At 34.9% G+C, this 21,798-nt stretch overlaps 1 protein-coding gene across 6 annotated transcripts in view; it reads left to right on the top strand.

Annotated features, from left to right (window-relative positions):
• The window catches only part of Fut9 (fucosyltransferase 9), a 186,176-nt gene that overhangs the window by 133,222 nt on the left and 31,156 nt on the right, over nucleotides 1-21,798 (top strand). For 3 of the 6 annotated variants that reach the window (XM_058575556.1, XM_058575554.1, XM_058575565.1), the window contains one exon: nucleotides 16,847-17,035. The exons of 1 other annotated variant lie outside the window; for it this stretch is intronic. The gene's annotated coding sequence lies outside the window, so the exon portion shown is untranslated. Of the gene's footprint in view, nucleotides 1-16,846; nucleotides 17,036-18,236; nucleotides 18,372-21,798 lie in introns of all 6 variants that reach the window. 2 more of the 6 variants (XM_058575562.1, XM_058575557.1) reach the window with 1 other exon arrangement.

Raw genomic sequence — 21,798 nt, 5'->3', positions numbered from 1 at the left:
CATATTTAGATCTGACCTCCACAATGATTACTTTTCAACAGTACTTCTGCAATCTGATGTTGTAAAGAAAATATAATTAGTGGTTACTGTAATTTTCACAATACACTTTACCTGAACTCAATATTTCATATGAACGTGTTGTTTTTCTAAATAAATGAAGTCATTAACTAATGGACACACTCTTACTGATTCTACTTCTGGAATATATTTTCAGAACATGTTTACCATTTAATGGTCTTTAATCATTGTATCACAATGAACAGGCTACAGAGAAAGATTATCTTCACTGTGTAGGTATTTGATCCTGAAACAGTAAAAACTGTACAATGTAAATTAAACTGTTATACACACATATACATATATAATATTTTAAAAGACAAGAACTTAATTAGGCTGAGCATCAGATAAAATCAGAGAAGGATAAAAATAAAATCAGAATGCTTCTTACTAACATAGAGATGAAAGGCCTTTTAGATTTTTTTGCCCATAAAGTCTCTCTGATTGATCTCTTAAAAATACTGCTGTGTCCTGTGTTTCCAGCTTCAAAGACGTCTCAAAGCTTAAAATGGTGTGGAAACCACTAATTTAATATTTGGCTCAGTGAATTAAAATTGGAAATTCTGACATATGTGTCAGTGGTGGTATTGGGGTCTAATGAAGAGTTGGGGGAGAAGGGGTGAAGAAGCTGCCCAGTCCTTTCAGCAACTAGTTATTTGTGCTGATAAAAGATATCACAGCTATCATGTCTGGGTTTGCAGAATAAATAGTTTCAATTTCCATCACTGACCGTGTCTGTAGTTGGATAACAAAGACATCATGTGATTTATGTGATAGTTATTAGGTTCAATCCAATAAAATAACTTGTCAATGTAGTTGGAATACTATATATGAAAGCTTTATAAAAACTAAAAAGTTATAAACTTCCAAAGCATTATTTATTATACAGACAGTGGTTAAAAAATTGTTGAAGTTTATGATTAACTAACTGTCCAAAAAAAAAAAAAAAAAAAAAAAAAAAAATATATATATATATATATATATATATATATATATATATATATATATATGCAAGCAGCCAGGAGCAATAGCACACGACTGTAATTCCAGCAGCTCCAGAGGCTGAGGCAGAAGGATCTGGGAGATTGGATCTGGGGTTCAAAGCCAGCCTCATCAATTTAGCAAATCCCTAAGCAACTCAGTGAGATCCCATCTCTAAATAAAAACACAGAAAAAGGCTTAGGATGTGCTCAGTAGTTAAGTACCCTTGGGTTCAATCCCCAGTACTCCCCTCAAAAAAATATATGTAAAGGACAGCTAGTAGTAGATACTGGTGATTTTAAAATTTCATCATCATGGGAAGATAGCTCTTCATTCTCTTTGTAAATGGGATTTGGTGATAGCAAGGAAGCTGAAAAATATTGATCTATCTATAAATACATTTTGATTAAAATTTCAGTCCTTTGTTCGTAGAAAAATTACCACACTTGGGTTTTTCTCTACATTTCTTACTATTAACATAGTAGAAATACCAATAACAATAATCAAAATAATGAGAAGGTATTAATGATAGAGAAAGAGATAAAAATGAGTGACTAAGTGACAGAGAAAAATAATAAAAGACTGACAATTTGGATTTGAGCTTTCTTATTCAAACACTGCTCTATAAAGTCTGTTCTTAAACACTTCAAATAAGTTGTTAATTTTGGATATTGTATTTTCGGTTTTTGAATGTTCATGATTATGAAAAAGCAAATTATAATCACCCCCATTTAATTCTACACAGTAAACTCACAGGGAAATCTTATTCAATAAAGAAAAAAATGTATTTGTTTAATTTTGTAACACTAAATAAGAACAATGATTAGCATAAGACCAAGATGAAGGAACTGGCTTTATAGTCAGAGATTTTCTGTGATCTGAATATTTATGTCCTCCTAAAATTTACAACGTCAAAACCTATTCCTGAATAGTATTAAGAGGAGGGCAGGGCGGGGGCGGGGCTGGGGTCAGGGCTCAGTGGTAGTATGCTTGCCTAGCATGTGTGACACACTGGATTTGATTCTCAGCACCACATACAAATAAATAAAATAAAGGCCCATTAACAACTAAAACAAATATTACAAAAAAAAGAAGAGGGGGTCTTTGGAAGGTTAACAGAGAGATAGAAGAGAAGTCAAAATGAGATTAGTGCCTTTATAAAAGAGGTCAAAGGAAGTTCATTGGCCTTTCTCCCATGGGCCCGACACAGCCAAAAGGCACCCTCCATGAAGAATAAGACTTCACCAGAATTTGTTAATGCTTAGTTCAGTCTTCAACTTCCCAGCCTCCAGAACTGTGAGAAATCAATACTTGTTGTTAATAAGCCACTCAGTCTACAATATTTCATTATAGCAGCCTGAATGAACTACGACAGAAATATAGGCACAGATAGATATAGATACATACAGGTTAGATTTGTCCCCTTTGTGGGGCGGGGGAGAGTATTTTTCATGTTAGAGACACCTTCCTGAATGAGCACATGAATATTCATAGAGCACACAAATATTTACAGGTAGGTCTAGAATAAAGTCCTGTACCTTAGTTGCACTGTGAATTCACATTTTCTATTCAATAAAATTGCGTTGTATGAATTTTTGAAAACCAATCCCTATTATTCTGGTGTTAGTAATGAATGCCAGATTATCTCATAGAAAGTGTACTTACTCCACCATACTTTTTATATGGGATGCAAAGGTGGGTCATTAACCATTCCAACAATTCACACCAGTGGATTTGAGCTTTCTTATTCAAACACTGCTCTATAAAGTCTGTTCTTAAACACTTCAAATAAGTTGTTAATTTTGGATATTGTATTTTCGGTTTTTGAATGTTCATTTGGTTCATTTCCATATATACCAATTGTTGAAAATCCGAATCTTTTCATTCAGTTTTTCCATTGCTTTCCATTATAAAGAAAGTGACAATTCTCTTGACATCCTAAGGAATCACAAGATTCTCTAGGCAATTTCTGATACTTGACTGCAAGCGGAATCCTAGGTACCCGCAACTTTTGAAGATCGTACATTTAATGTTCTAAATGTCCGTATGTTTTCTGCATAATGAGTTACATTTATCATAAATCTCTTTTGTGTTAATACTGTATGTTCTCAGTAGCATCCACATCCACAGGCTGAGTAATGAAATTTTACAGCAAGTTAATGAAATATCAAAAAGTATTGGTACTACTTCCTTGGGGCGTGTTGGTCAGTGGATACAGAAGAGTTAAATTCTATGCATACTCCACATCACCAAACTGAATAAGAAAATTCTACTTACAGAATCTTTTATTGGGGGCACTGATAACTGCCAATATCAGTTAGGAAATGATGTCATTAATTTTCAAAGCATTTGACTGTATCCAATACACCTCAGGTAAAATATGCCAAAAACTTAGAGTGATGAAATGCTTTCTTTTATGGCACAAAGAGTAGTTTCATGTTAAGTTAACTAGTTCTCAGTCTGCTTAAACATACAATCAATTAATGAATCTTTGATAAGGTAGCCTGCTTTAAGATGTTTTTCCACATTGAATTCTTTGGCCCTATGTTACTATTTGTAGATATTATATTTGGAAATGACTTTTATCCAAGAAACCTTAATACAATTATGTTGAATAGGATTTGCTGATAGTTTCTTAGCAGAAACCACCTTATAATCACCTCCATTTACTTCTTTGTACGTACAGTAATCTATCGGAAGTCTCAATATAAAATACAAAAGTTATCAAGAACTACCAGAATAGTCTCGTAGTTTCATCAACATTCTATATTAAAATCTTTGGAAAAAACTGTGACAATATGCCAAAGAACAGAGTACCTTTTAATCTCTTTCTTGGGGAAGAAAATTTAGAACTTATGGTACTGCTAAAGAGTGGCTTGGATCTGCTGTGTGTCCAGGAACCAAAGCAGGGCAGACACATGGGTAAACCCTTTCTGCAACTGCATTATAATGGAACATCCAGTTTGGGTTCAGCATGACCCTTCCTGGGGGCAGTGATGATGACCTCTGAGGCATTTCAATAGAATTCAGTTTTCTTATTTCACCAAATATTTTCAGGACCCTTTAGATGTGGCAGAACTTTGAGTCCAAGATTCTGCAAATACCATAAGGATGCTTACTGGGGACATCAGGACAGTTTGGTCTACTGCAAAACCTCTTTTTTAATGACTCAATTCACTTATCATTCTTCCCACAAAAGGACTTGGTGTTTCATCAGAATCAGTCACTCTTTACGAGGAAATTTTCCATTAATTGATGTCATGTTGTATTATTTGCTCCATCAAGTTCAACATTTTTTTTAATTATTCGAATAATCTCTTATAAACTAATGGCTATGTTTTCACTCTTCAACTCCCCGAGTCTCTTCTCTGACTTTAGCATCATTCTGAATATATGAAATTATCAAGAAGATACACTCCCTATGTTATCTGATGCATTACCACACATAAAACTTTTTGGTTTGAGCATGAAGAATATACAGTCATTCCCTAGGCATTCATGGGATATCAGGTTCAGGATCACCTCAGAGTCTGCAGTTTGCAACTCTTTCTAACTATAATCCAGTGCTTTAATACTGGAGACTTGTTGGAGTAGTATTAAGGTATGCATGGCAGAAACATATGTTTTTTTTTTTTAAATATTATGATTAAGTCTCATCTCTTAATAGGCTAAGTCCCTGGGCTGTGACCTTTACAGTTCTCTTTTATCCCTTTATTTCTTCTTAGGTCATGTAGAAAGGATAGTTGCCACAGTCCGGCTGCAGCAAACTAAACTGGGGGGTGACGAGCAACTTGTGTACATTGATACAGCAGGAGTGGGAGCCGTTTATTGTAGGACAGGAGCGGTATATATACATTCCACACAGCTTATCTTATTAACATAAACTCGATACAGTAGTCAACCAATAAGGAATCACCACACTTAATGGCTTGCTGGTGTTACTTCACAAACCACTCCCTCTGGCATTTTGCCAGGCGCCATCCAGACTTGTTTACAGACTCTAACAGATAGACACTGTTAGAGTTGGGGACTTCCTTTCTCTGAGGCTAGATAAAGCTCTGGTAAAAAAAAAAAAATCTTTTCCACTTGCAGTCTTTTGCTGTAGAGATTGCTAAAGGCATATTTCACAATGGCTTTTTTCTCCTTTCCCTCAGAGAACTGGGAAGTGATCTTCACTCTTCACTGTGAGAATGTTGCAGGGTTTTTAAAGGTAAAACCAAAAGTCTCAGAATACTGCAACTTTCACAGGTTTCTCACCCCTGCTAGTCTACACCCATACACCTAGCTTCACCAATTCATGAAAGTTAACATTTAAATATTCCTACCACCAGCTTCTCTTGCAGATACAGAGATCTTGCATGCGATTCTTTGGATTTAGCTGTCTTTGTATATGTTGGGTGATTGTCTATCCTATGATCTCAGTTCTCCAATAGAACAAGAAAATCATTAAGGGCTAGGAATTCACTTCAGTGGTAGGGTATTTGCCTAACATGCAGTGAGAACCTGCATTGGATACTCAGAACCATAACAAAGTTACTGATTTCAAGTTGTTTAGATTTTTCCCTTGTTTCAAAAGGATAAGAACAACTTCTGAGATCTTTAACCAGAATTCGCACATGTGGCTATTTCAATTTAAATGTAAATTAAGTAAAATTCAAATCACTGTTGCCATATTTCAAATGCTCAGTAGTCAGATGTGGACAGTTGCTACTGTGATAATACCCATACAGAACTGTTAAACCAAAGATTTTGAGACTGAATTCTCTGAAATAAAGGGAATTATTGAGCCATTACAGATACTAACCAGGGAAGAACTAGGTCCTGGGAGAAGATGCACAACCATTAGCAGGAAGATTCCTTAGCAGTTGGAAATCTGTCCATTGAACCCAAGAACTAGGAACATTTTAATAGTGAAAATGTGAGGAAGGAAGTTCAAATTGTTTACATTGAACCTACATTGCCTATAATTAAGAGGTATAGGATAATGCAAAACCCAGAAAGTGGTAGGATAGGAAAAGAGTCCATAAGGAGAAGTACTATGCACTTCTAGATTGGATGTTAATAATCTGGAACGCTCATTTGTAAACAGGTGCAGTGGCATCTGATAGTCAGTCCATGGGGTTTTGAGTCAAGATCTCAAAATATTTTCATGAATGAAGAACAGTCTTTACTTGGTTTCAGCCTATAGTTGTGGACTGATTAACTTATTTCACCTGTCCTCCCCTCCATCATCTGTCTTTTGTAATTAGATTTAGGACATCTTAGAATTTTTCTTTTGTTAAAATATCTCAATCATCCCAGAGAGCTTTGTTAGTCAGAGTTGGGCTAGAGAAATCCTCTACAGAAGTCTCATGAGGCAAATAGAATAAAGGATAAAATGGGTCAGTATAAGAGTAATATAGGAAGGGTTGTATGTTTTTCTTTCAGTTTCACCTTAAATAATTATTAGATAATAGGGAAAAATTAAGAATAGAGGTTAACTAAAGAGTTGACCAACAATAATCTGTGGTAAACAAGATAAGAAGTGATCTCTATTTACTTCTAGCAATGAAACTAAGGTCAAAAATCTGAATCAAGATTCAGGCATACATTGACACCAAGGATATCCACCTTGATCCAGACACATCAATAATTCCAGAATGTATTAAGCAAAACTTGTCCTTCCTGCAAGTGACTGTCACATGGAATAAAAAACTGTCTTTATATTGTTTTGCATATTTTACCTGTTAGAACTTTTAATTACCTACTGAAATTTTAACTTTTGGTTGTGGTTTTGAATTTGTAAAAAAAAAAAAATCCTCAAGGGCATTTGATGATTCAGGCCATGAATGATTTAGAAATTAATTTCTAAAGCATACAATCCAAGATAAAAAGTAAAGAGAGAGAGAGAGAGAGAGAGAGAGAGAGAGAGAGAGAGAGAGAGAGAGAATGTGCACATAATTCTCTTGCTTCTGAAACACTGAACAAAAAGAAAATGAGATTGTCTATACTTTCAATTTTAAAGAATGTCACATAAGTGACAGGTTCAATGGCTCAAACCTTCAAATTAATTGCACTACCAAGACAGTTAAATATGATAATGTAACATTAGACCGGGAAGAATAGTAATGTTGGCATATTCTATACATTGTCAATTGTTCAGAAATTATCTTACTAGCATAATGCTGCTGTATAAAATATCTTCTTATGTCTTTCCCTGAATAATCTTACATTTGACTTTTTGAAAATCTTCCATGGCTATTCTGAGTTCCTTGTGGGAGTCACAGGCATTCACTTTTTATAAACTGAAGGTTAAATTTAAAGGTTTATTACTTTATTTATCTTTCATTTTACTTCATTAGTAAATAAAAATGATTAACTATGGAATGCCATTGGCTACAAAACCTTTATCCTTTATTTTACTTTTTTAAATGTGATATCTGTGCCAGGAACAGGTGCCTGATGAATGTATATAACCTGATGAATGCGTGTATGGAAAGTGCAAACCTACACATGGGCCTTGTGACCTTGGCTCCATGCTTCCATTGCTGACTCCCTGAAAATGCAAAATCACCATTTTGAGTTTAAGGGAAACAATGTAACAAAGAATTTAAAGTCTATTTCTCCAGCTAGAACTTGTTGAATGTGGTCCTTAGTCCCCAGTAAGCAACCAGGTATCCTCAGATTTTGAAAATTGAAGATAAAAATCAAAGATCTTGAAAGTTATTAAACCAAATGCTTAAATCAACCTGATGGCAACTATGTGTAGGTGTCAATGTAGCCAATGAGAAGGAATGCACAGAAGTGAAATAAAATCATAAGACTATAAGCATCACAAGAAGGAAGGAAGTATGCAAAGTATAAATGTAGCTAATGTTTAATTGGCAATAACAATGTCCCAGGCACAGTAATTACTCATTAATCATTCAAAAAATATTCACATGTGCATACAATGGGCCAGTTCTAGACACTTAGGATACTACAATGTGCAAATCAGAAAAGTTCCCTGTCTTTTTGGAGTTTTTATTCTAATAGAAGCTACATACAATAAATGAGAAGATAATAAATAAGTAAATTACCAAATCAAAAATAGTAAGGGACATAAAAAGACCAGAGTAAGGAATTTAGAGAATGCCATGTAGAGAAGACTGTTTGCAATTTGAAATAAATGGAGCTCATTTAAGCAAATACTAGGAGGTGAGAGAATGCTGGCCAGGTAGGTAGGGGAGAAGACTCTGGATGGAAAGAACAGCGGGGGTACAGGCTGGAGGAAATGAGTGCTGCATTACTCAAGTTGCTTCCTGGAAACCACTGTGGTTCTAAAGGAGTGAACAGGGGACATGGAAGAGAGAGAGTGGAAAAGGAGAGCCAACAGGATTGTATAATGAACTGGGTGTTTGTGTGAGATAAACAGTGGAATACCCAATGCATTCCAAGATTATAGTTTGAGCAACTGAAAGATGAGATTGCCATCAAGTAAGATGGAAAGACAATAGTTGGAACAGAGTTAGTAAAGGATCCAGATATCACATTTTTTCCATCTGAAAGAAAATTTAAAAATGATTACATTCATTAAATCTTATTTTATTTATCACAAAGGAAATTTGAGATAGCAACAGGACATCTAAGTGCAAAGACCAAGTACATATCTTTGTGTATGAGTAGGTTTTTGGAGTCATCTAGCCTGGGGGAGATATATATATATATTTGGTAATTTTGCACATATTTATGGAACACAAGAGGTGATAAGAAACAAATACTAGGCTCTGGGGCACTTGAAGATTGAGTATGTAAGTAGGATAGGATGGAAGTAGCCAAGAAAGGATCAGAGGAGGAGTGACCAGTAAAGGAAGAAAACTAAGAGAATGTGGCGTACTGACACAAGAACCAAAAATTTGTACATCACATAATAGAGAAATATACAGTTTGTGTGCTGCATTTTACTTTTAAGTAAAGTAAGAGTAAGAAAAATGAGGATGGAGAATGGATCACTGAGGTTAGCAAATGGGAAAAGAGTTTTGTGAAATACCAAGGGAAAATGGAGAAATGCCTTATTAGAACTGTATTGATAAGGATAGAAGAAAAAACAAAGAGTGAGAAAGTGAACATAGACAGCTAATTCAGACAATTTTGCTGCAAGGTGAAATACATAAGTGAATCAGTAATTAGCTGGCTGGGCATTAAAGAGAGATATATTGATGACTCATCTTAAGATGGAAGTCTTTGCATTATAATGGGAATTATCATATAGAAAGTGAAAAAAAATAGTTATAATGTATGTGGGCTCATTCTTCTTGGTTGGGCAAGAGGTAGTAGGATTTGCTGTACAAATTAAGGAATTGTCTTTCATACAACTAAAGTTTAGTTATGGTAACATACAACATGGCAGACTACACTCATGTGGACTCTGCTGGGTATGAACAGAAGGCAGTGGAAGCCTATTACTTTATTTTCTTGACGTATGTCATCAGCAGCCCACGTGCCCAGCAGCTGGGGAAATGAATGGATACCAAATCCTAAAGGAGGGATCTGGGTGGTACACCATAATGTCCACTGTAAATACCCGCCAGGAATGAGTAACTAATCTCCTGATGAGCAGTTTGATATTGCCAATGGAAATTCTGATGAGTATGAAGCAAATATGCTGATTTCAATTTTAACATAAACTTAAGCTGGATTTATTGTTTCAGTTGTACTTTTAAATTCATCCCCAGTTAAAATAAAGTACAATAAAATTGTGCCATTATCATAGAGGACAGTGTTACATGAGGATTGTGCAAATAAACTACACAGCATAGTTATGGGCACATAGTAAGTATTCATATCAACTGTAATTATAAGTTAAAGGAACTAAATAATGGGTCCTAGAATGTCCTCGTTTCTTTTTTATTATTGCTAGATGTTAGGAGTAATTGATTTTCTTTGGTATTTTGTTCTTTTGGGTTTATTTTCTATTTTAAATTAGAAGTGGGATTTATCTTTCAGCAAGGAGTTTTATTTTTGAAGATGTACACATTTATTTTAAATTTGGATTGTCCATTTCACTTTAGACTTTTTATTTGAAGAACTATTCTAAATTGCATAGGCATTATAAAGAATACTTTTTTCTTCATGCTCAAATCTCTTTTTAAATGTTGTGTGTATCCTAATTTTTCTCCTTTACTCTTTAAAATTGTATGAGACTTTTATACAATTTGGGGAATTCAAATCATCATTTTTTTATTGTGTTGAGAAATGAAAGTTAATTTCATATGGTAGTGTTGAGTGAGAAATTACTTTCTGTCAACCAAATAAATTTGGAACAAACTTGAATGAGTATTTTTTTATCAGCCTGTGAAAAGGCTATTTATTTCCACATGTAATTATAAAAAAAGTAATTCTGACTTAATGAAATAAAACCAACCCTGAAAACAAATAGGACTCACTTGCCATTCAAACTAAATTAGAAACTGAAAAATGCTTACATTCTGACAAGAATGAATTGCAAATATTGCAGAGAAGGAAACATATGTGCATAGATAGAATAACAAGAAGTTCAAACATGCTTTGAATTTGAAGCTTCTCTTATTCATAAGTCAGTCACAAAAATTATGAAGGAAAATTGAGTTTCTATCTAAATCTTTTAGGAACTGGGTATGTTGGTAACTTTCTAGAGAATTGGGTATAAGTAAATTATAATGTGCACAGTAGATAAAATTGATATTGTGATCTTTGAGAGTAAAATATTTTACTTGGTAAACATGAACTCAAGATTTACTCTGGCAGAAGTTTAAAATAAGTCATAAATAAGATTTAACATTAAAAGCAGAGATTTGTACCTACCATAAACTGGGAGGAGGGGAACCTACCCATTACTATGTTAAGATCATTTACTATATTATGCTCATTTTTTCTTTCTAAAGAATAGCTAATGAACCAGTTAAAACTATTAAACTGAAGCAAAATGAATCTGGCACTCCCTCTCTCTTTCTCTCTCTCTCTCTCTTTCCCTCCCTTGGCTCCTGCCCTCCTCTTACATAAATGCATACATATACATGCATACATGCATTCTGCTGAATAGGGTAAAAAACAAAATAATGCTACTGTAATTCAGAATCATTACCCTACAGGTTGAAGATAATGGTTTTCCTACAATATCTGTTAAAAATTAATAAAATTCAATAAAATATGCAATAATGACAAAAGAGCACTATCAGAGAATTAGAAGGAAATATATTTTTCTAGTTTTCTATTCACATAAGACATTTAATGGGAGAATGGGGCATTTGGGGTTGAGCATTGAGTCAAGTAAAAACATGAAGAAAATTCTAGTGATCTAAAAAGAGTCTCACTTTCTCAGTTACTCACAGCATTCATTTAGCAAATAAATTGAGGAACATTGTGGTTCATTCCTATAGGTACTTTCCTCCTTTCACCCCACCAAATCCCACCATTTTAGCTTCAGCCTTTCAAAAAGCAAAGACTGAGACAAAGACTTGATTACCGATAATTTTGGAGGACATGGAATACTAAGAAATAGTAGTACAGAACAGGACAAGTGAAAAAAGGAAAGCAATTAAAACTGACTCCAGGATTAGGTTAACTACCAACAGGGAGACTGGCCTTGTGAAATGTACTTGGTCTTGTGAAATGCTGTAGAGCTTTGTGCCTGGGGATGAAACACAAGAGCATTTACCTGTCACCCAGTGGGGACAGGACTAAGGGCATCAGATAGTAACAGCTCAGCACTTCTGGATTGCTTATGTGTAAGTATTTTACAGGATCCCAAGAATGCCCCACACTCAACCTGTCTGAGAAGCCCTGAGGCAGAGAGCAGCAGGTATGTATTCCAGGGGATGGCACTGCTAGCTAACATCTGCAATAGCTGGTGGAGGGCTGTATAAAGCAGCCCTCTTCACCTTACTGAAGCAGGGATTAGTGTTAGAGGTGTGGCTCAGTGTGGCCAATAGGGTCACAACAGTTATCTGAGACACTCATCTTCTTTTTCATGCAGTCTAGACTCAAGCTCCCACTTGAGCACATTTCTACCCCCCCACACCAAGATTTAATCTTAGATATATGAACCTTATTTTTCTGGTGCCAAATAAAAACAAAATAGAGATACTTTTTAGCATTTTAAATATTTAAAAATTCTAAACAGCAACTTTAAAGAGGGTCCATGAAGCAAACTTTTGAATCTTTCTATCTTATTTAAGGGTTCCCACCAACATAAGTTATTCCCACTCTTGGTTTTCTCCATTCATCTCAACCCTTGTTAGGCCAGGGCCCTAAAGCACCATCCTGATCCTGTCTAAAACACCTAGCAGAATACAAATTTTTCAAATACTTGACATTATTTTCCCTTGGCTACTACTTTACAATTCTTACTTTATAAATTATTTCCTCTTTTCAAAACATTAGTGTCTTTATATGGGCTGCCCAGTTAAATCACCACAAATTGGCTAAACAACAATAATTTACTTCATGCAGTTTTAGAGAATGGAAGCTCCAAGTACTATGGTTGGGTTTAGTGAGAGACACCCCCTCAATTAAATCTTCATATGACAGAAAGACAGCTCTCTGGGATCCCTTTGCAAGGTCACTCTATTTTTTTTAAAAAAAGACAAAGTCCTTTTTTGTTTATTTGTTTTTGTTTTTTACATACTAAATACCTTCTAATTGTAATCTTTATTTTTTTATTTATTTTTGTTCTGGGGATGAATCCAAAGCTTAATGAATGTTAAGTTAGTGGTCTACTACTGATTTATATCTCTAGACCTTTTTGTAAGGTCACTAATACATTAATGAGGGCTTAACCCTCATGGCCTAATCAAGTTGTAAAGGTCCCACCTCCTATTACCATAACACTGGGTCTTAGGCTTTCAAAATACATATTTTGGAGGACCACAAACATTGAGTCCCTCATAATCAATGCAAACTAACATGAATGGAAGATTTACTTTAGCATTTTCCTTGCGGATTTTTCATATCCAACTTATTCCTGCTGAAATGCTTGCCAGTGACATTTTGGGTCTAAATTCAGTTTGAGGTGATTGGTTTTGTTTTGTTTTGTTTTGCTTTGTTTTGTTTTTGGAAAGCAATACTACATCAATGACACATGATTAGCTTATTAGCTACTTAACCCTTATAATCCTTTGCCCTCTTTCTTGAAAATTAGAGCTTTAGTAGTGATATATAAGATCACTAAGATTACTGCCAAAACAAAAGACATGGAGAAATGACACCTGTTGTTGAAAAGACTGAGTTTTTTGGAAGTTTAAGGCTGAGAACTGACAACTAGAAGCTAACCCATGGGTTCTTCATCAAAACTAAGGACCAAGATTCTATACAATAAATTGGGCAACATTCTTAGTTTTTATATACTTTTCTCACTATTAGTTACATACTTTTCTCACTATTTTTCAAGGTGCTTCACTTATTACCCCCAGAGCTATGCTGCTTCTTTTCTTTGTATAAAACCCTTTATAAATGTAAAATATCTAATAAGTCATAATTCCAGGGTTACATGGAACATACTGAGCTCAAGATTCCTACCAGGTGCAATGGCACATGCCTATTATCCCAGTGACTCAGAAGGCTGAGCAGGAGGATCACAAGTTCAAGGCCAAAATTTAGCAAGGCCCTAAGCAAGTTAGTTTCCCAATACTACTGAATATTTTTAAAAAATTAATAGTGAAAATATTTTAATTCACGGAGGTCAATAGAATTATTTCATGGATTTGGGGAAGAGCTTGTGGAAGATGGGAGCTTTGAATTTGGTTTGGTGGAAAGGGGCAGGGAATATATGCTTTGTGAGAAGTAACAGAGATACAGACATACATTAGTTTGTCCCATCACAATGACATCTTCCCATTTCCTTCAGTTCTGCTGCTTTTCCTCCAAAGTTTTAAGGATTTGACTCCCATCTATCATTTCATTCTCAAGTTAAATATACCTGTATCACTGCCAGGTTTCTCTTCTCAGGACTGAAAGGCTCAGGGGTCACTCCAGTTGAATGGGCTAACTGGGCTGTGCAAAATAACCACACAAGAGACACAAATACCTTTTTCTTTGGTATTTGGGATCGCTGTGACGGCTCCTCTGACCTTAAGGGTCCTCAGGAAGAGAGAGAGAGCACGTGCTGACCCCTTTTATTGAGGAGAATCTATTCAAATGAGGCAAGGGATCTGGTTTCAGGGGGCTGAGTCTATCTTCATGATGTCCACAGTCAGCAGGTTGATTGACTGACACCTGGGTAGGCCACACCCAAGGGCACAGTAAGAGAAGGGGACACACAGAAGGCACTTCCAAGGAACATTCTACCCTAAACAGGGCAAGGGCTTATATTACAAAGGAACAGGTGAGGGTAGCTTTACCCATGGGGCTGTAGCAAGACACACCCATGCACCAGACACCGACCCTGGAACCCAAGAAGGGTGGGGAAAGCTCTGCCACATTTCTGTGACTGAGCACCTCAGCACCCAGCTGGGGAGTGTGACTCAGTCACGTGTGAGGCTGGACTCCTACATATCACCTTATTTATGTTAGCACCAGTCACTTTCTAGCACTATACTGTATTTTATTTTCTTCAAAGAATTTGCCTGAACTGGTGTTATCTAGTATATTCACTTGCCTTTATTATATTGTCTGTCATTCCTCACCATAGGTTAGCTACATGAGAAATGAGAGTTTGTCCACCAGCTATATCAACAGAAACTTATTCAGTGTTCTATGAAGTTGTTAACCAATCAACTGTGATTGTGTAGTTGGTAACTAATCAATTATATTTGTTGAATAAATGGATACAATCATGTCCTTGGTGGAACCAAGACTCAGGCATGTTCTTCTCTCAGTCTTTGTGTTCACTAGAAGTTTCCTTATTCATATTCTTGCTGCATTTAAAGCCTATTCAATGGAAATAAAAGAAAAAAATGTTGAATACTTCAAGAGATAAATTATTCTTGCATCTATCTTATAAAAGTGTGAATTTGGCCAGATGGAACACCTGGTCTTTTATGTATACCTTATGATAATTTAACATGCATTCTGGACAATTAAAAGAAAAATTCTACATATTTTCTTTTGTTTCCTCTAATACTATTTTGTGAGATCTACAATCTTCTTTTAGCTTTGGAAAACAGTTTCTTTAAAGCCCATAAGTGACTATTATAGCCATATTGTCATTAAAATTTTCTTTTAAGAAATTGTTTGCATAACAAAATGCTTCATTTATTTGTACTGACTGTTGTTTAGTTTTTCAAACAAATGGGACGTTTTATTCTGTGAATAAAGATTAGGAAAAATACAAGAAAAATCATTGGGACTTCCAAAATGAAGAATTAATTCCACTGGTTGAGATAGGAAATTTGAAATTCTGTGACCCCAGTAATCCCCTCACTCATTTTATAAAAGTTACAGACCACTCTACCCCATCTTAAAAATCTATAAGCAACACAGTGGAGATTAAAGTAAAAGAGATGTGATTAATTAAGTGCAAACTCTTCATCACTTCCATAAAATAATTTAAAATTAACTTGCCCAAAACAGCAGCTTTGAATTTAAAGGGCAGCATACTATTATAAAGAGATGTTAAAGAAACTTTGATTACTGATAAAGAAAAGTTATCTGATGTTTGTTAATAACTGTTATTAACAAGCATATAAAAAGGTTGATCAGATGGTTTCCATCAACAAGGGGATATATTTTTTTAAAAAAAGTACACAAATTATCAGAAGAAAGATATAAACTATAACTAAACTTCTTCACTGAAAAAGGCCATAAAAATGAAATAGTTATCTTGTATTAGTTAAATATAGCACTACTTGGAGGCAAAGGGTGAAAGAAATAGTATCTATCAGGGTTTTTTCCCTGGGAGAAATAGACACATATCTTAAAACAAAAGTAGTTAATCAGTACTACAATAACAAAAAAATGCACATTAAGATCTTACTTTTCCTTTTTCATCATTATACTTTTATTTGGTACCAAGAAAAAAAAATCAAAAGTGAACATGAACAGTGCGTCCAGGTTAGAGAGGTTGAAGGAAATGGAAATAAATTAGGAAAGGTAAGAAAAATTCACATTTCAACAGTGATCTGTGAATAGTAGGAAACCCAATGACATTTTTTTTATACATACCTGTTCTGATGCCCTAAACAAATCACCTAAAAATAATCCAACAAAAATTCCTTGAAAATTAATGAACACTGTTTTAGTCAGCTTTTTGTTGCTGTGACCAAATGACCTGACAAGAACAATTAGAGAAGAAAATGTTTATTTGGTTCTCACAGTTCCAGAGGTCTCAGTCCACAGATGTTAGACCCAAGGTGGGGAAGAACATTATGAAGAAATGATGTGGTAGAGGGAAACACCTCAGACTTGGCAATAAAGACAAAGAATTTCACTCACCATTGTCAAAATATAAACCCCTAAGGCATGCCCTCAGTGACCTACCTCCTCTAGCCATGCCTTACTCCCCTACAGTTACCATCCAGTTAATTTATATCAGTAGATTAATCCACTGATAAGCTTAAGGCTGTCATAACCCAATCATTCCATCTCTGAACATCCTTGCATTGTCTTGCACATGAGCTTTTGGGGTTCAACTTTTATCTAAACCATAATCCAAACGACTTTGTATATTTGCATTGTTTCCTGGTCATATTCTAAAGCATTAACCCTTGCAAAAGGGCAGTTGACGCCCAGGTGTTTCAGGGTCTTAGACTAAATTTTGTCTTGGACAAATTGTGTTGCTCTACCAATCATGACTTTGCCTTAACATTAAGGAATCAACCAGACCAATGACTTCTTTTCTGAAGCTGAACTGAGACAATGTCTTCAATTCTTTCAGGGACTATTTAAAATTAAAAGACCATTCCTCTGGCTCTCAATTCCTGGACATTATAGTGTAGAAGATAAATCCTGGAGCTCATCAAAGAGAAAGAAACAGTGCCTCTCCAAGGCCATAACCCCATCAACCTGGTTCTCCTTCCCAGATAGCACATCCAGCTCTGTATTTATTTTACTTTATTGAGTAAAGGTAAGAAATTATATTTTCATTTCATCCCTGTCCTACACCCACTTTTCTCTCAACTAAATACATCCCTAATACTATATTGTCCGCTAAGCAAAGTTCAAGAAATATGGTCTCTTTAAAAGAAACCGAGAAAAATCAATGATCTGGAGGCTAAATATATAAATCCGGTCATCAAATATTATAACTACTTCATGACTTTAGCTGTGATGTTTACTAGCATACAGTTATCATAGAGCACCTAGTTTAATGTATATCTAACTGTCATGTGAATATAAAATGTAAATTTTATTGTTTATAACTACTCTGGCCTTGTTTCTAAGCTATCAACTATCAAGAAAAATAAATAAGAAATGAGCATTATGTTTTAAAATAAATCCTGTCCAATGTTTTACACCATGGATTACAATCTTTTTCTATAAAGGGCAAGGTAGTGAACATTTAAGGTTTGCAGGCCATATAGACCACTATTCATGGGATTAAGAGAGACCAAGTAAGCTGGGACAGCATTATTTTGGGGTACCTCAGTGAGTCAGTGAAGGTGTTTCTATAGGGATTGTCATTTGAATAAGTGAATTGAACAAGGATGATCCACGTTCATCCAGTGTGGTGTACACGGTTCAATCTACTGAGATTAAAAAAAAAAAAGGCAGAGAAAAGGAAAACACGTTATTTCTCTCTTCTGGATCTGAACCATCTATCTTCTCCTCCTATTGCGCATCAGAACTCTAGGTCATCTGTCCTTCAGACTGGGACTTACACTAGTGGTCCACCAGGTTTTCCTGTCTTCAGCCTTGAACTTTGACTTATCTCATTGGCTCCTTTTGTTCTTAGCTGTGGACTTGAACTGAGCCATGATTCTAGCTTCCCTGGCTCTCCAGTTTGCAGAAAGTATGTCTCAGCCTTTACAATCACATGAACCAATTCCATTAATAAACCCCTTCTCATGGAGTGGGGGGAGAGATTGAGATCTCCTACTGGATCTGTTTTTCTGGAGAAACTTGATTAATAAACAGGTTCTCTTGCAAATATTCAACTCTATCATTTTGTAGCAAAAACAGCAGCCATAGACTATCTATAAATGTATTTTTTTCCAGTAAAATATTATTAAAAATCAGACACTGACTGAATTTGGCATATAGCTTGCTAACTACTGATTGAATAAGTCCTTTTTTCCTAATTTTAGATTGTTATTTCTTTCACATAGTCTGTTTCCACCTGCTTTTCTCCCTTAAATAAAAGAGAATGAGAGGTGGCATCTTCCTGCCTACTATCTGCCTACCTCAGAAGCAATCTCCTTGTCCACCTGCTTCTGGCTTGTCCTTGTGGTTTAAGTTCTAAGGTAAGGATAATTTGAGATTTGGGACATCCCCAAAAGGACACTGAGTTGAGCTGCCTGGCTACACTGGATCCCCCTCAGTTCCTTTGTCATTCTGCCCTTCCAGGGGTCTGATTGTGATTCCCTCCTGTCTCAGGCCAGTGGGCAGCTGTGCAGTCCCACAAACCACTTCACCTCATTATGGCAACCACCTCTGACAAGCTTTCCTCTTCATGTGCATCCCACCCACACTATATGTAAACCAAGAGCAATTTGAGGAAATATCCCCCAAGATCTCAGGTGTTTGAATATACTAACCAAGTTTATTTTGACTGTTTCTGTAGTTTGGAAGAGACTTGCCTACTTCTGTATGTTTTTAATACTAACCTAAATCATCTATCACTCTCCATTTAGGCCAAAGCCCAGAGAGCTTCTCTCAATCTTAAACTTAGTTGTGTTATAAAGAGAATAAAGGCATCTGAAAAATCTCTCAAAATAATAACTAAGCTTGCATCTTGCACTATATTTCAGATGCTGAAAATTATACTCTCCTTTCTCCTTTTATTTATTTTCTAATGAATCCTAATTAACAGACCTCACCTCTGAGGTAGATGAAGTAGACAGGTCTGATAGGATAAAGACTGTGAATTGAAAAAACATCCAAGAAGGGAAATTTATAAATAAATTTCAAAATATCACTCCTGTTTTATAAATGTACCTGTGTTTCCTGTGCAAAAACCTCTCTAGGTAACCATCATTATTCTAAGCCTTTATTTACTCATAGTTGTAAGGGAATTCCATTTTTGAAAACACTAGAAAAATTGTCAGACTTAAGAACAAATTTCAGTATCCACCTACTTTACCATTCTGTTTAACCAGACCATCCTGGGTTCGGGAGCCAGGACACAATGGTAGGAAGAAGGATGTACAAGAATATGTACCAAGATAGCCAAAACAAACTTCTGATCCAGCAAGGTTTTACATTTGTAAATTTGCATTTGTTTGAGTGTTAGTCCTAATCCACTTGACTCAGTGAATTTGGACTTTTTTTTTCATTTTGAATTTTAAATATCACAATTGTATTTTCTTATTTCATGAGGAGAGAAGACAGTGAATTTATTAAAGAAAGAGTCTTGGAATAGATTCTACAATACAGCATTAGAATTCCTGTTGTGTCACTACATATATGATATTGGTAATAATTTGAACTTTAACATCTATTTCAAAATACCTTTAAGCTATAGTATAAGGATGTAAGAGTGGGTGATCACAAAGATATCTTCCAGTGAAAAATTGTTTCTTATTTTCTATTGTTATTAACCCAAATTCTTATGAATGTCTTCATCTATAGTTAATACAAGAATTGAAATGTTTTCATTGTCAATTAATTGAGAAGGATTAATTAAGGAAAAGTTAGCAATAGTTTTTAATAATTTCATAATTTTAGAGTTATTTATGAAACTAAACTCTTCACTTGATTAACTATATAAATTGAAGGTATATAAACTGCAATATGTAAGAGTCTTATGCTTATTGATATATAATACTAGTTAATATAATACAATAGAAAATAGTCAACCTCCCCTCTCGTTGCTATATATACTTAATTTGACTATTGAATTGTGTCTATATTTGCTTTACATAACCATCTACTATTGGTAATTCATGTAATTTCATGGTGAAAAAAATTATATTCTTTTGCTTTAAGTATCTCAAGCACATTTGTATTTTACAGAATTATCATCTAACAACAACAAAAAAAGAAAACCTTTGCAACAGTTGTAGTTTTGAGAAAAACCTACTCTTTTAATGCATGAAAGTTGTTGTATTTAGAAATTTCTAGATATTTGCAGCTTAGGTGTTGTTACCACATATTGCATATGACCATATAAGATGTATCCTTCTCCATTTCAAGGAAAGAAAGATAAAATGCCGCAAGGTTAGAATATTTTCTTGAACTTTCATTTATTTGTATCTAAGACATTGCCTCATTTGATAGATATTTGTACCTCCTGTGTAGCAGAAATTCTGATATGTACAAGGAATAGAAAACACAGTACTTGGTCTATGCTTCCTTGAGCTTATGTTCTGATCAAGAAGGAGTAAAATTATGTTCTCATTGTAATTCAAGTGACATATCAGAGACATGAATAGCAGTTTGGGGAGCATAGAGGAGGAACCTATTATCAAGGTAAAATATTTTAAAGATATCTGTTACTCAAAAAGACTTATATGTTTACTACTTCTGTTTGTTGTTGTTTATGAGTTAAGGGAGTTCCTTTTATTCAGTTTAGTGTCGATTCATAGCATTATGTCACAGACACACAAACCTGAAAGCATATTTAATGAGCACTGGTTATAGGCAATGCAAGGCTTTAGGTAAGTTAGTTTGCTGGCTGAAAGAAATAAATGGAATTTCAGTGCATAAGAACTGAATGATGAATAAATGACAATGAGTGAAAAATTACTTACTCTCAAAGAGAACACCTGAAAAATATGTTTTCAGAAATTGAAGGTCAAAGAGGGGCAAACTACATCAGAGAAAATTAGTTTCTTAATCTCATGGAGCCAGATTTGCCTATTGAGCATAGAGCTTGTGACAAAATAATTGTCCAGTAATTACTCTAAAAAATGGAACAAAATCAAATTAAAATGAAGCAAATTGCCTTTTGCATTGCAGCCAATGACAAGTAGTGACACATTCATGCTGCAAAATACCACTTTCTTTTTGTGAGAAGTGACCTACTGCTGGATGATTAAGTGACTAAGCAGTCCCATGTAAAATTTCTTGCAACTCTCTCTTTCAGAAGAAGTATGTTTTTTTTTAATTGCTACTGCTACATGTGGTGATCTCATATTCAATAAGAAAAGCTATATATTTAAGACATACACATGCATGTGTGACAACCATCAGAGTTCATATTTACTAAGGGCTTGCTCTGTTCCAGGGACTGTCCCAGGTAGTTTATATGTATCAATTAATTTTACATGTACAAATATAAGAGGTAGGTATTCTTGTTTGTAGAGGAACAGCTGGGATGTAGAAAGGTTGAAGAGATTGCCCAAAAGTTTTAAAGACAACCAGTTAGATCCAGGATTTGAAACCAGTCTTGCTGTGTCCAGAGTGAGTATCGCAGTGACAGAAGTTTACATCACTGTGCCCCACCTGGTCCAGACACCAGTGGTCTTCCAGTTTACATTTTTAAAATTTATTTATTTTTCATATTTTATTGGTATATTGTAGTTGTACATAGTGGTAGAATTTGTTGTCACACATTTATACATACACAAAAAATATAACAATATAATTGGGCCAATATATTTCCCAGTTTTTCCCCTTTTCCTTCTTTTCCTTCCCCCTGGTTTCTTTACTGATCTCCCTTCCATTTCTTGTTCTTTTCCTGTTTACATTTTTAAAATATACAATCTAAGACTGATTTCACATAACTAA

Source organism: Marmota monax, unplaced genomic scaffold (assembly GCF_021218885.2).
Source record: "Marmota monax isolate L192 unplaced genomic scaffold, Marmota_monax_Labrador192_F-V1.1 WCK01_AAM20220418_F8-fsc00013, whole genome shotgun sequence".
Lineage (NCBI taxonomy): Eukaryota > Metazoa > Chordata > Mammalia > Rodentia > Sciuridae > Marmota > Marmota monax.
The sequence above is the reverse complement of the archived record's forward strand: the minus strand, read 5'-3'. Positions and strand labels throughout refer to the sequence as shown.